Raw genomic sequence first — 11,214 nt, forward strand, 5'->3', positions numbered from 1 at the left:
AGGGATGGATTTCCAGAAGACCTTCTTTATTAGCATCTTTATAGTTTAACAATTTTAAAGACATACAAAAATTTATTGGTGGGACTTTACAAGCTTATCTTCTGCATGGGGGGGGAGTTTCCTTAACTATGTTATTCCCACAAACAAGCTGTTAAAGGGACATGAGACACACACTCACACTTGGCAATCCAACAATCCTAATAAAGAAACAAATCAGGTATCTTAATCCACAACCAGTTTTTACTGGTTACATTAGCAATTTTATCTTTGTGTTCCCAATTCTTGGTTTCTAAACATCAAACGTTGTAGCAGTAGATCTACCCAGCATTCTCATATGAATGAAGAACATCTGCCAGTTAATGTTAGAGTCATTATCACAAGCAACCCGAGCCAAAGAAAGTCACCTTTTGCAAAGCTACAGCAATGGGTTCATGGGGTCACTGATCAAAGGTCAGCATGAAATATTAGCCAACAGAAACCATCTGAGCCTTCCCCTAGGCCTAAACCAGGCAGGGTTGATTGAAGTGAGAGCTCAAAAGTGAACAAAACAGGATGGTGGGGGAAGGGGCGTTGAGGAAAGGCAAATAAGCTGTTAGGTCTGTGGTTCATGTATAAGCGCAACACTTCCTGCACCATCATGCTCAAGAGACAGCAGTTGCAACTCCAGATTCTCAAGAAGTTAACAGCTGGATACTAGACGTAGATTATTCAATACCAAAAACTTGAAAGAGGGATTTTTTTTGAAAACTAGGCTGTTTTACTTTTTGTACTGGAAATACAAAAAACACAGAGAGCACTAACGCTTGTACAATCTGGAGTGATTTATGGCTTCATTAAAAAAAACAAATCCATAGAAATTCACACTCCCTCCCCCTCATAGAGATAAGTATATAAGTATTTCCAGCCACTACAAAACAAATGAAATCAGTAATATTGGATCTCTGGAGTTAATTTGCTCCTTTATGAACACAGAAGAGCTAGTTAATTGGTTTGTGGGGAGTGGAGTTCTTTCCGAAATGTACAGTTATTACTTTCCAGAGATGCACAGAAAACGTAGCTCTTCCATGTGCTTCTGGTATCAATCTTGGTGGAGCAGTGGGCTAATGCCTCCTTAAGTAACACCAGCTGCCTGCAATTAGTGCAGGTTCGCGTCCCACCAGGCTCAAGGTTGACTCAGCCTTTCATCCTTCCGAGGTAGGTAAAATGAGGACCCAGATTGTTGGGGGCAATTAAGCTGACTTTGTAATAATGCCGCTTGGGGTGTGTGTGAAAGCCCTAACAAGCAGGCATATACATAGAATGAAGGCTACTGCTAAGCTTGTAAGCCGCCCTGAGTCTTCGGAGGAGGGCGGGATATAAATAGAATGAAATAGAATGAAATCTAAGGCAGCAGCAACTCCAGTACGAAAAAATACCTCGAACTGGCTTGGTGACATCTGAAAGAACTATATGAGCCTGGAAAAAACTGCATGGTTGCACATTCATTTGCAGATTTTGGTTGGAAGTACTCGATTGCATGGAACCCATAATTTGAACATAAAGGTATAGGTAAAGGTAAAGGTTCCCCCGCACATTTGTGCTAGTCGTTTCCGACTCTAGGGGCCGGTGCTCATCTCCGTTTCAAAACCGAAGAGCCAGCGCTTGTCTGAGGACGTCTCCGTGGTCATGTGGCCGGCATGACTAGACACCAAAGGCTCACGGAACGCTGTTACCTTCCCACCATAGTGGTCCCTATTTTTCTACTTGCATTTTTTACGTGCTTTCGAACTGCTAGGTTGGCAGAAGCTGGGACGAGTAACAGGCGCTCACTCTGCTACGCGGCACTCGGGATTCGACCTGCCAAACTGCCGACCTTCTGATCGACAAGCTCAGCGTCCTAACCCACTGAGCCACCCCGTCCCTTAATTTGAACATGCTGTCATTCAAATCCTGAATCTGATATTGATTCAGGATTGTCCAGATTATTTGAATTTATTTATACATTTTTTGTTGCAACTGCAACATGGAAACAAGGGACATAAAAATCAGAAAGAGTCTGGTAGCACTTTTTAAACTAACAAATATTACTAAACTGTATAAGCTTTTGTGGAGACATCCAGGAGAGGTATGAGGAATTGAAGACAGCTCTGGAAAAGGACAGCCAATGACCACGGCAAAGAAAGAGGAACTAGTGAGTAGATGGGTCATAGGAACATCTCCAAATAAGGATGGAAGATTGCCCACATAAGCTCTGGATAGCTGTTCCTCAGGTGTCTGTAGGACATTGGTTTTCGGCAGGTTTGAGCTCTGAGAGACAATGGGATTAGCCATCTTGCTCACAATCACAGTGGAAACTTTTAAAGGACACTAAGTTTGCAAACTGCGCTTTATAATCACTCTTGGAAATTGCTCATTAACTACTTCTAAGCTATTAGAAATCTTCAAAATGATGAGTTTAAAAACAATAGGTGAGTCTGCTTTTAATTCTGGATGAAAGAATAGCTTAATTATAAGCTTATAATATGAAATAAACAGAAAAAAGTAAACATGATTTTGATCTTAAAAAGTTATAAACTGATTAAGGGTCCAAATAAAATTGGAATATCGAATCTTTTAAGTAAGGTTTTGGAATTAATTATAAACTTTCATGGGAAATAGATTTTGTTTTGGACTAAATTTTAGGTAGAGGAAAGATACACAGGTCTACAAGATAGTTATGACTTTTGAAGAATGGAATCAGAACAATAACAATGTCAGTAATGATATCTGTTTCTATGGTTAGGCTATGTCCAAAAGATGTAATTGAAAAAATATCATTTACAGAACAAATTTTATCTAACAAGCAGAGATGGATTGAAAGTGAATTTGCAAGTGACAGATCAAGACAGTGGTTAGGAAAGGATATTTCACTTGATTAAAAAAAACCTGGCTGATATTTTCAAATTTAGAAACGAAATACAAATAATAAACCAAGAGAGCAACCTGGATATTTTTTGCAACTAGATTTAGAAAAGAGTCTTGCAAAAGAACTCTGTGCAATGAAATAAAGAAGAAATGAATGCAAATTGAACAATACTTAAATGAACTAAATATTGGAATTAAAAATAAGGAATATAAAATTGGTTTATTTGATCAAGTTTAAAACAATATATGTTGTTACTTCTGGTTATCCTTTTTCAACTTTCTGCTGACACCAGGACTGATAATTTGTTTATAGATAATAAATGGGATATGGGATGATGAAATAACTGTTTGTAACTTTAGAGAAAGTGAAGAGTTTGCAATAGTGGTGAATATCAGTAGCTGGGGTGTAGGACAAGGGTGAAGGTTCATTCTCCGAGCTTGTGGGTTTGCTTCTGAATGTTACCAGGCTAGATAACTTCTTCGTTACCAGGCTAGATAACATTTTCAGCAGAGTTTAGGGGATATCAGTGTTCTTCTGTTTATAAGGGCTTCAGGTGAAGATGTGTTAAGTGAGGGTCTGTGATGGGTCTTGTGATGGGTAGCTTACATCAGGTCAGGTGTCAATTCTACAACAAACCTGGATGAAGCCATTTTGCTCATACTAGGTTGTCATAAGAAAGGGAACGTGGTGCGGAGTATTTTTGCTAGTCTAAACAATTCTGGGTCCCATGGGAACCAAGGTCATTCTATCAGTTAGAAGGTTGGACGTTTTGTTAGAAAACCTAACAAATTATCCTATTGGGGAATGTAGCCAATAGCCGTTCATTGGGAGGTGAACTGATGGTGCAAGGGGAGGTCTTGTGTGGGTTGGTTGAGGGTCGGTGCTGTCTCTGGTTGGCTAATTTGGATTCTGAGGGGATTGTAGGCTGGTTGTAGGTCAATGTTTTTGTTGATGGAATTGCATGTGGAGTGCCAGGCTTTGATGAATTCACGAGTGTGGCAGGTGGTAATGTGGCTGATGATTTTTGTGTTGCTCCAATCGAACTGATGCTGTTTGGTGTAGGTGTGGGTAGTGAAGAGTTACTAAATTTGTTTATACGTGATGAAAGTTGGAATTCACTTCTTGATATATTTCTTTTTTCTTTATTATATTCTTACTTTTCTCTTTCTTCTTCTTTTTTCTTCCATTTACTCCTCTTTTTTCTTTTTTTTAAATTTAGTTTCTATTAGATTTTACAATTATAATCAAAATTCTTAAAACTGCAGCTCACTTCATCACATGTATGAAGTAGCCAGACTAACAGGAAAGTGTACACTTATATGTTTGTTTATCCATTTATTTATTTATTTATAGTTTACACGTCTTCTCATTAAATTGAACAGATAGGTAAACAGCTAAGTTGAAAAGATGCATATAGAAAACAGAAGTGGGATGAAGACCATGAAGTGACAAAGGAAGTTAAGATGAAAGACTGAATAACAGTTGCCTCACACACCTGGCAGAATAAGGAAGCAATGGATTTTTAAAAAATTCAGTCTGTGGCTGGCAAGCAGCAAGAAAGATGAGCATGAATAATGTACAGTGGGATCTTTGGTTTGATTCATGGCATCCCTCCTTGGGGAGAGAGTTGTAAAAATTACAACAATGAGAGAGTAGACTTGGTGAGGTGGTAGAAGATCAAATGAGCACCAGGCCACAAGCAAACAGAACGGACTTTTTTGTTGGAGTTATACTTGCTGTTCAAGTCACCAGGAAAGACTGATGAGCAGTCAGAGGTAGAGAGACAGGATTTGAAAAAGCACCTGGAAGGTGCACCAGGTGAGTTCTGTAGCCTAGAGCAGTTGATGGACAGATGAAAACCTATTCATTGCCAAGGGAAGTTCAGGTGTTGGTTTATTGAAGGGGAGAGTCAACAATGGTGAGGACATACCTTAGACCCTGCTCATAGGAGCAAAGCGACTGCCTGAATGAGCAGGAAGGATAAATGGGATGGTGTGATGGAAGTGTAAGAGGGTGGTTATGTGATGGATAAAATAGGAGGTGGTTACGGGACATGCGGGAAGTTTTAAGGGACTGCTCCAAACAGAATGATGGAAGGGAGTATGAGAGTATGGGAATCACAAGAAGCTAATATTGAGGACATATTCCCATTGCCATGGTCCATGGGAACTACGACAGTAGGGTTTTGGTGAGCCATTTTAGAAGAGGGAATATCAGCAATTTTAATACAAGTCCTAGTGTTCAACATCATCTCTCAGTTCAGAGGGGAGGGTTACTAGACCCAATGGTCTCAGACAGCTTTTGCTAAATGCCACATTAGTGTGCAAAGATACCTCATTTATCCACAATATAGTGGAAGAGTAACACGTGGACAAGACTTGCTTCACAAAGCTGTGACTGGCTGAGGACAGGGATGTAACCATGCAAACCTCAAAACTTTTTCTAAAGCCAGACCGACCAATTAGTTTTTGTGATCTAGAGCAGCGTTTTCCAACCTTAGGAACTTGAAGATGCGTGGACTTCAACTCCCAGAATTCCCCAGCCAGCTATGCTGGCTGGGGAATTCTGGGAGTTGAAGTCCACGCATCTTTAAGTTCCTAAGGTTGGGAAACGCTGATCTAGAGAACAATCCTGCCCAATCCAAACATCTTTCATGGAAATAAGCACTATATTGCTACTATCATCCAGGCAGTTTTACTTTAATACAAATTGTTTCCACTCTAACTTTTGTTGCCACTACGCTTCTTATGATACAGGAGGGCAAGGAATGGGAAAAAAAAATATGGGAAAGCAGGAGAGGGGAACTAATATGTATTAACCAAACAATCCACAATTATGACATCAGAAGAGATCATAAAATCAATTTTCTACTGACTTGAATAATAATAATAATATAGAAATATAAGATGCAATCAGAAAAGCAGAGAAAGGCACTGCAGGAATTTAAATTGAACATATAGGTTATCTTAAATACTATATGTTCAATTAAAAATAAATCACAGTGTCACATAGGATTTATTCCCAGATATTCCCAGCATAGAAGTGTCACCCATATGTTTAAAATGGGAACTAGTCTTGAATCTAATCTAGCAAATGAAAAATTCTTTTTCCAAGAAATATGATGGTTAAATTCTTCTGAAAATGTTCTAACTTTCTCAGTCCCTACAAACTCAATTTTGTCTTTGGAATTTGTTCTTTCCCTTATGATTTCTGATTTGCTAAAAGAAAATCTAACAAAACAAACATGGATGTTACTTGGAATTTTGTTAAAAGTTACATGTAATTAAGAGAACAAGACTTCATTAAATCCATTGTTTACAATTAATTTCTCAGTTGCCTAAATATTCTAAGGTAAGATATAAATGGAAGAAGTAATCAGCTATTCCGCCTATCTATCTATTCATGCCTTCTGTAGCTAAGACTTCCCAATCTTGCATGATCTCATGGAAGAATGCCAATTCATCACTTTCTGGGGCATCAGTAGTGAATGTGGGGCAGAGACAAGATGACAATTGCAGCAGAATGATCAAAATCCCATCCCTTTTCACTGTGTGATATTGATGAACCTATCAAGAAGGGTTTGGTATATTTAAAACTGCCCTACTGACTTCCTTTTTTTGATTTTAACTGTGTATGCCTGTGCTTTATTGTTTGATATGGCCTCTGAAGTTGAGAGAGGTTGCTGTTCCTTGATCTACTTGAAAGAACCATATTCCTTCCCCAAACAAACTCAGGACAGCTTACATGCAATTTCCTTCCTTTGACTGTAATTTTGTCCACACTTGTTTCAGATTAGAATTTACTATATTTATAGTCTTTTTTCCCCTTACTTTATTGTTCTAAATGGAGCATACCAAATCAATTTAAAATGTAGCTTTTCATAAGCTCCGGAGGCAATGTGGCTTTCATTCTTATTGAATTAACTATTACTTGAATAGATACCGTAGTTATTGTGGCTTTGTCACTCACCTTTGAAGTGGAACTGAGTATGTTTAGTTAGTTTGAATTGTGTGCTTCTACTGAATAAATGCATTTATCATTTCTTTATCACTCAAATCACATCACACCACTTCTTGGGTCCCACTACCTCTCAGACCCAGTCCAAAAACTCTATTACCATTTCCTTAATTATTTTCAAGAACAAATACTTGGCTTTTATCAAATTCCAGGAAGCAAACATTTTTCTTCATTTGAAGAAGAAATATTTGAGATATGAGGCAACTTCCTGTCGGTTTCTCTCAGCCAAAATCAGTGGGGAAGCCGGCAGGAAATTGCAAGTTCCAGGCTTGCAGGCTGGTTGGTGGTTGCTGCCAGGTAGGAGAGGGTGCAAGGGTAAGTGTGAGAGACATTGTATGGGTCAGGGAAGGTGTGCAGGGTGCCCATGTCGCTGGCACAGAGCTGGGTTACAGTGTGCTGTTGGGGGAGACTTAACCCCAGTTATTTGCAACTTTTCCCACTGGCTTCCCCTTTGACTTTCTGGAATTTTGTAAATCCACTTTCTATAGCTATTATGTGTGAAGTAGTCATCATGACTTATTCACAGTCAATTTTTTTCCATTAGTCCCCTTTTCTAAAAAGTGGAAAAGAATATTTAATTATATTGTAATACTCAGGCCTTTTTTTTCTTCCCCTCTCCCTTTAAAAATTGCTCTGCTATCACTATCAAGTCTTTAATGTGGCATTTGCTTGTACTTTTCTCTTTAATTTTTTCCGCATACGCAAATTTTTTTAAAAAAAATATGAAAAAGTTCACTATATATTTGAATGCAGATGGTTTAATCTTGATCATGATTTAGGAAAGTAAAACAAAATCACATTGTTATAAATAATCTTGGTCTGTTTGATTCAGAAAAGCAAGCTCTGTTCCTCAATGCCATTCCAGAGAAGGCAGGAAACAAATCTAAGGTTAAATCAATTTAATACAATTTGCCAACCAATCACAGTTTAATACAATTTGCAAACCAAATCAGTTTATCTTTCTATGATAATTCTCCTCCATTGAATGTTAGCTATAAGAGTTTTTTTAAAACACAGTCCTGTCCTTTATTATTCTACAAGCACAGTAATGAAATATATATAACAACAATCCAATCTGACACAATGAATATCCTTACAGTGGATTCAATGAAAATTTATCTTAAATTTACTATTGGCCTCTTTCTGTGCCCTATGAAAGTAACTTTGATTTCTATACAATTAGAATCATCATGTGGCAAGTTTCCATTATATGAATTTACCTCCTATGAAAGCAACTTGAGAAAAAATGATTGTACACCAAACAGTTCATTTGTCTGTGTAATAAACATATACGGCAACATAGTATTTTTCATGCTATGGTATATACAAATTTCCATATTGATTCTGATTCCCACTTAGAGGGAGCCCACACTGGTGGGCTTTCAACATTTAGCAATGACTTTTAACTCTTGACCTAATATGAACCCCCATCTTTTTATGAATGTTTTTTCACGATGAACAACTATTGATAAATGTGTAAAGTCTACAGATGAAGCTGACCGTTTGGTTCTTGTAATGAAATTTAGTTTTACATCTACTTTTTATTCATTGTAGTGTAAAAATTTTATTTGGAGCCTTACTGATTGTTTTTTTTATTATTGTAAGTAGCCTTGGATATCATCTTGGTCACAAAATAGGGCAAAAACATAATAAAATAAGAAAAGAGACAGAAAGTTATTTAGAAGAAAATCTTCCTGAATTCAGTAAGTGCCATGTAAAAATGAATAGATCTAAGCCTCAAATGGGAAAGAAAAGCATTCATGGGTAAATAACAGATTCCAGGAAAGCAAGATGGGTTTGAAGAAAAAGGTACTTATACAGTACATACCCAAATGCACACACTGAAAATTAAGTTTAGTTGTGCTAATCTGGAAGAATAGCATTGGTTGTTTGGCCACTGGGTTGGAGAATTTATTTTACTTTGAATGCTGGTATTAGCTGAAACTTTATTTCAATGCAGATTAAAGTCAGCTGATTTCTTGTATGATACCAGCCAAAAACATTTTTTATCCACATAGGTCTAATGTTTCTTCTAACAAAATAGCCTAGGAATAACGTCAGATCTCTGCATGCGTCTCTTTCCATTTCCTGTAGTTAAGTCAATCTCATTACTTGAGATTTTTGTGATGGGAAATCCCTGAGCCACCAACAGCAACAGATGGCTCAGGAGGCTTCTGTTTCAAAAACAGCAGTCTCGTTTTTTACCTGAAAACTCCAAAATCTTTAAAACAGCCTAATGAAACTGCACAAGGCCATTCCTTTCTATATGTCCTTTCCCCTTTTTATTTCAGAGATCTCAGCTATGATTGACAGTACAATTCATTGCAAACCTTATTTAGCTGTTATCTGGCACTAGCAAATAGCTGATTTCCAACCCACTCAGGCTTTATAGGCACAAAGGTTTGCCTCATCCCTAAGGTATCCTCAGGGATAGAAGTTACCGGTAAATGACACATAAAAATAATAAATTGTTATAGCCCATTTCAGCTTCCAATCCTGAAATTCTAGTCCAAATTCCCCTTTATCTAACCTTTTCTTTAAAGACTCCATTAAGAACAAGATGGTAGAGAAACAGTCCAAATAAGCATGACTTAGATAATTACACTTATTTTGCATATTTAACCACCCGAAGCATCTTTTGTATTTTCAAGTTGATAAATACACCTGCTGTGATTCCATTTCCTTTGAGTATTTTCTACTAACCACCCCTCCCAGATGTTTTGTTCCTATGCATCACACCTTTTATTTTGAAAGAAAGAAAGAAAGAAAGAAAGAAAGAAAGAAAGAAAGAAAGAAAGAAAGAAAGGAAGGAAGGAAGGAAGGAAGGAAGGAAGGAAGGAAGGAAGGAAGGAAGGAAGGAAGGAAGGAAGGACTAAAATAGCAATCATTTTGCCAACATCATGTGATTTAATTTAATCCCCAAAGCCATCCCTTAATGCAATCTGACGTGTGTGTTAACAAAGATCCAATTAGCATTTCATGGCATGGAAAAACCCAGCCTCGCACCACGGATGTTTTTTTTTCCACGCAAGACATCAATAAAAAGGCTGATCACATGGCAGTTGCTTGATGGACTCTTTATAAACAAGGAGGCCTCAATGCAATAGCATAGGTATCTCTAAGCATTCTGGGATATCGCTCGTAAAAATCCTCTTTCCCGAGGGGGCTAGCAGGGCCCGCTCTCCTAGCAGAATGACAGTCGCACCTGCTTGTGCCCCCCTCATTCCTCCTCTCTTCCCCCCCCCCCCCGTCAGCCGGGGTCTCTTAAGAGCCTGTTGCAGAAGGGCTGGAATCGGGGCAGCCTCTGCAGCAGCCAAGCTGTCACCGCCAGCTCTTGGCGGCCGCCGCCGCCGCCTCCACCTCCCTCTCCCTCGCACCCGTCCACCCTCCCAAGGCCGCCAAGCCGAGCGATCGGAAGGGCTACGGAGGAGGCCAGAGGCGGATAAATGAAGGGTGGGTGGGTGGGTGGCGGAGAATGAAGGGAGAGTCTCGGTTCCCGCGCCCCGCTTCCTCGAAGCTACACCTGCGGCTCCGCTCCTTCGATTTAACGTCTCACCCCCCCTCCCCCGCCTTCCTGCATCTGCAGGTCTTCTGCCTTTCATCCACCCAAACAGCAACCCCCCCCCCCCCCACATACACACACACACACAATCCCTTTTGCCAGCCGCCGGAGCAGCAATCTCGGGGCCCCCCCCGCCGCGTGGTCCAGGGTAGCTCTCCGAGCCCAAGGCGAGGAGAAACCGCGAGGTTCCCGGGAGTACAAATCGCGAGGAGCCCCGTGGCTTACCTGGCGTGAGAGGAAGGATGCTTACCCGGCCTCTGCGGTTGGGCTCGACCGTGGCTACGGCGGAGAAGGAGGCAGGGATGCTACAGCGTCGACGCCGCCGCCGCTCGGCAGTCTCCACCTCCGCCGCCACAGCCGCCGCCTCCTCCCCCTCCCCTCTATCGCTGCTTGCTCGAATCTGTTTGTGTCTTTCTCGCACACGCAGAGCAGGAGCCGACGGGGCTGTAGCCGGGCTAGACTTCCTGAGCTCTTGCTTTAAAATGATTCCCCACCCGCCGAGAGAAAGAAACCTGCCTCTCCATCGCCTGCATGCCAGCCAGCCTACATGCCCGCCCGTCCCCCGGCTGTTTACCACTCAAGAAGCCAAACTCTTGTCCCGATGAGCAGTTCGCACCTGTTAATCAGACAAGGACTCATTCATACTTCTCCTTTAAAAAAAAATCACACACACACACACACCCCACCCCCCATTTCTAGTGGCAAATGTTGGGGCACCCCCACCCTCAGTTTGAAAAGAATAAAAGAAACA

General features: G+C 40.2%; 1 protein-coding gene across 1 annotated transcript in view; it reads right to left on the reverse strand.

Moving 5' to 3' along the window:
• Positions 1-10,718, reverse strand: part of CYFIP2 (cytoplasmic FMR1 interacting protein 2) — a gene marked incomplete at its 3' end in the record, with an annotated part of 61,447 nt that extends 50,729 nt beyond the window's left edge. The window contains exon 1 of the mRNA XM_083353548.1: positions 10,689-10,718. The remainder of the gene's footprint in view (positions 1-10,688) is intronic.
• Between the last annotated feature and the right edge of the window lie 496 nt (positions 10,719-11,214).

The sequence above is a fragment of the Vipera ursinii genome (genome assembly GCF_947247035.1).
Source record: "Vipera ursinii genome assembly, chromosome: 2".
NCBI lineage: Eukaryota > Metazoa > Chordata > Lepidosauria > Squamata > Viperidae > Vipera > Vipera ursinii.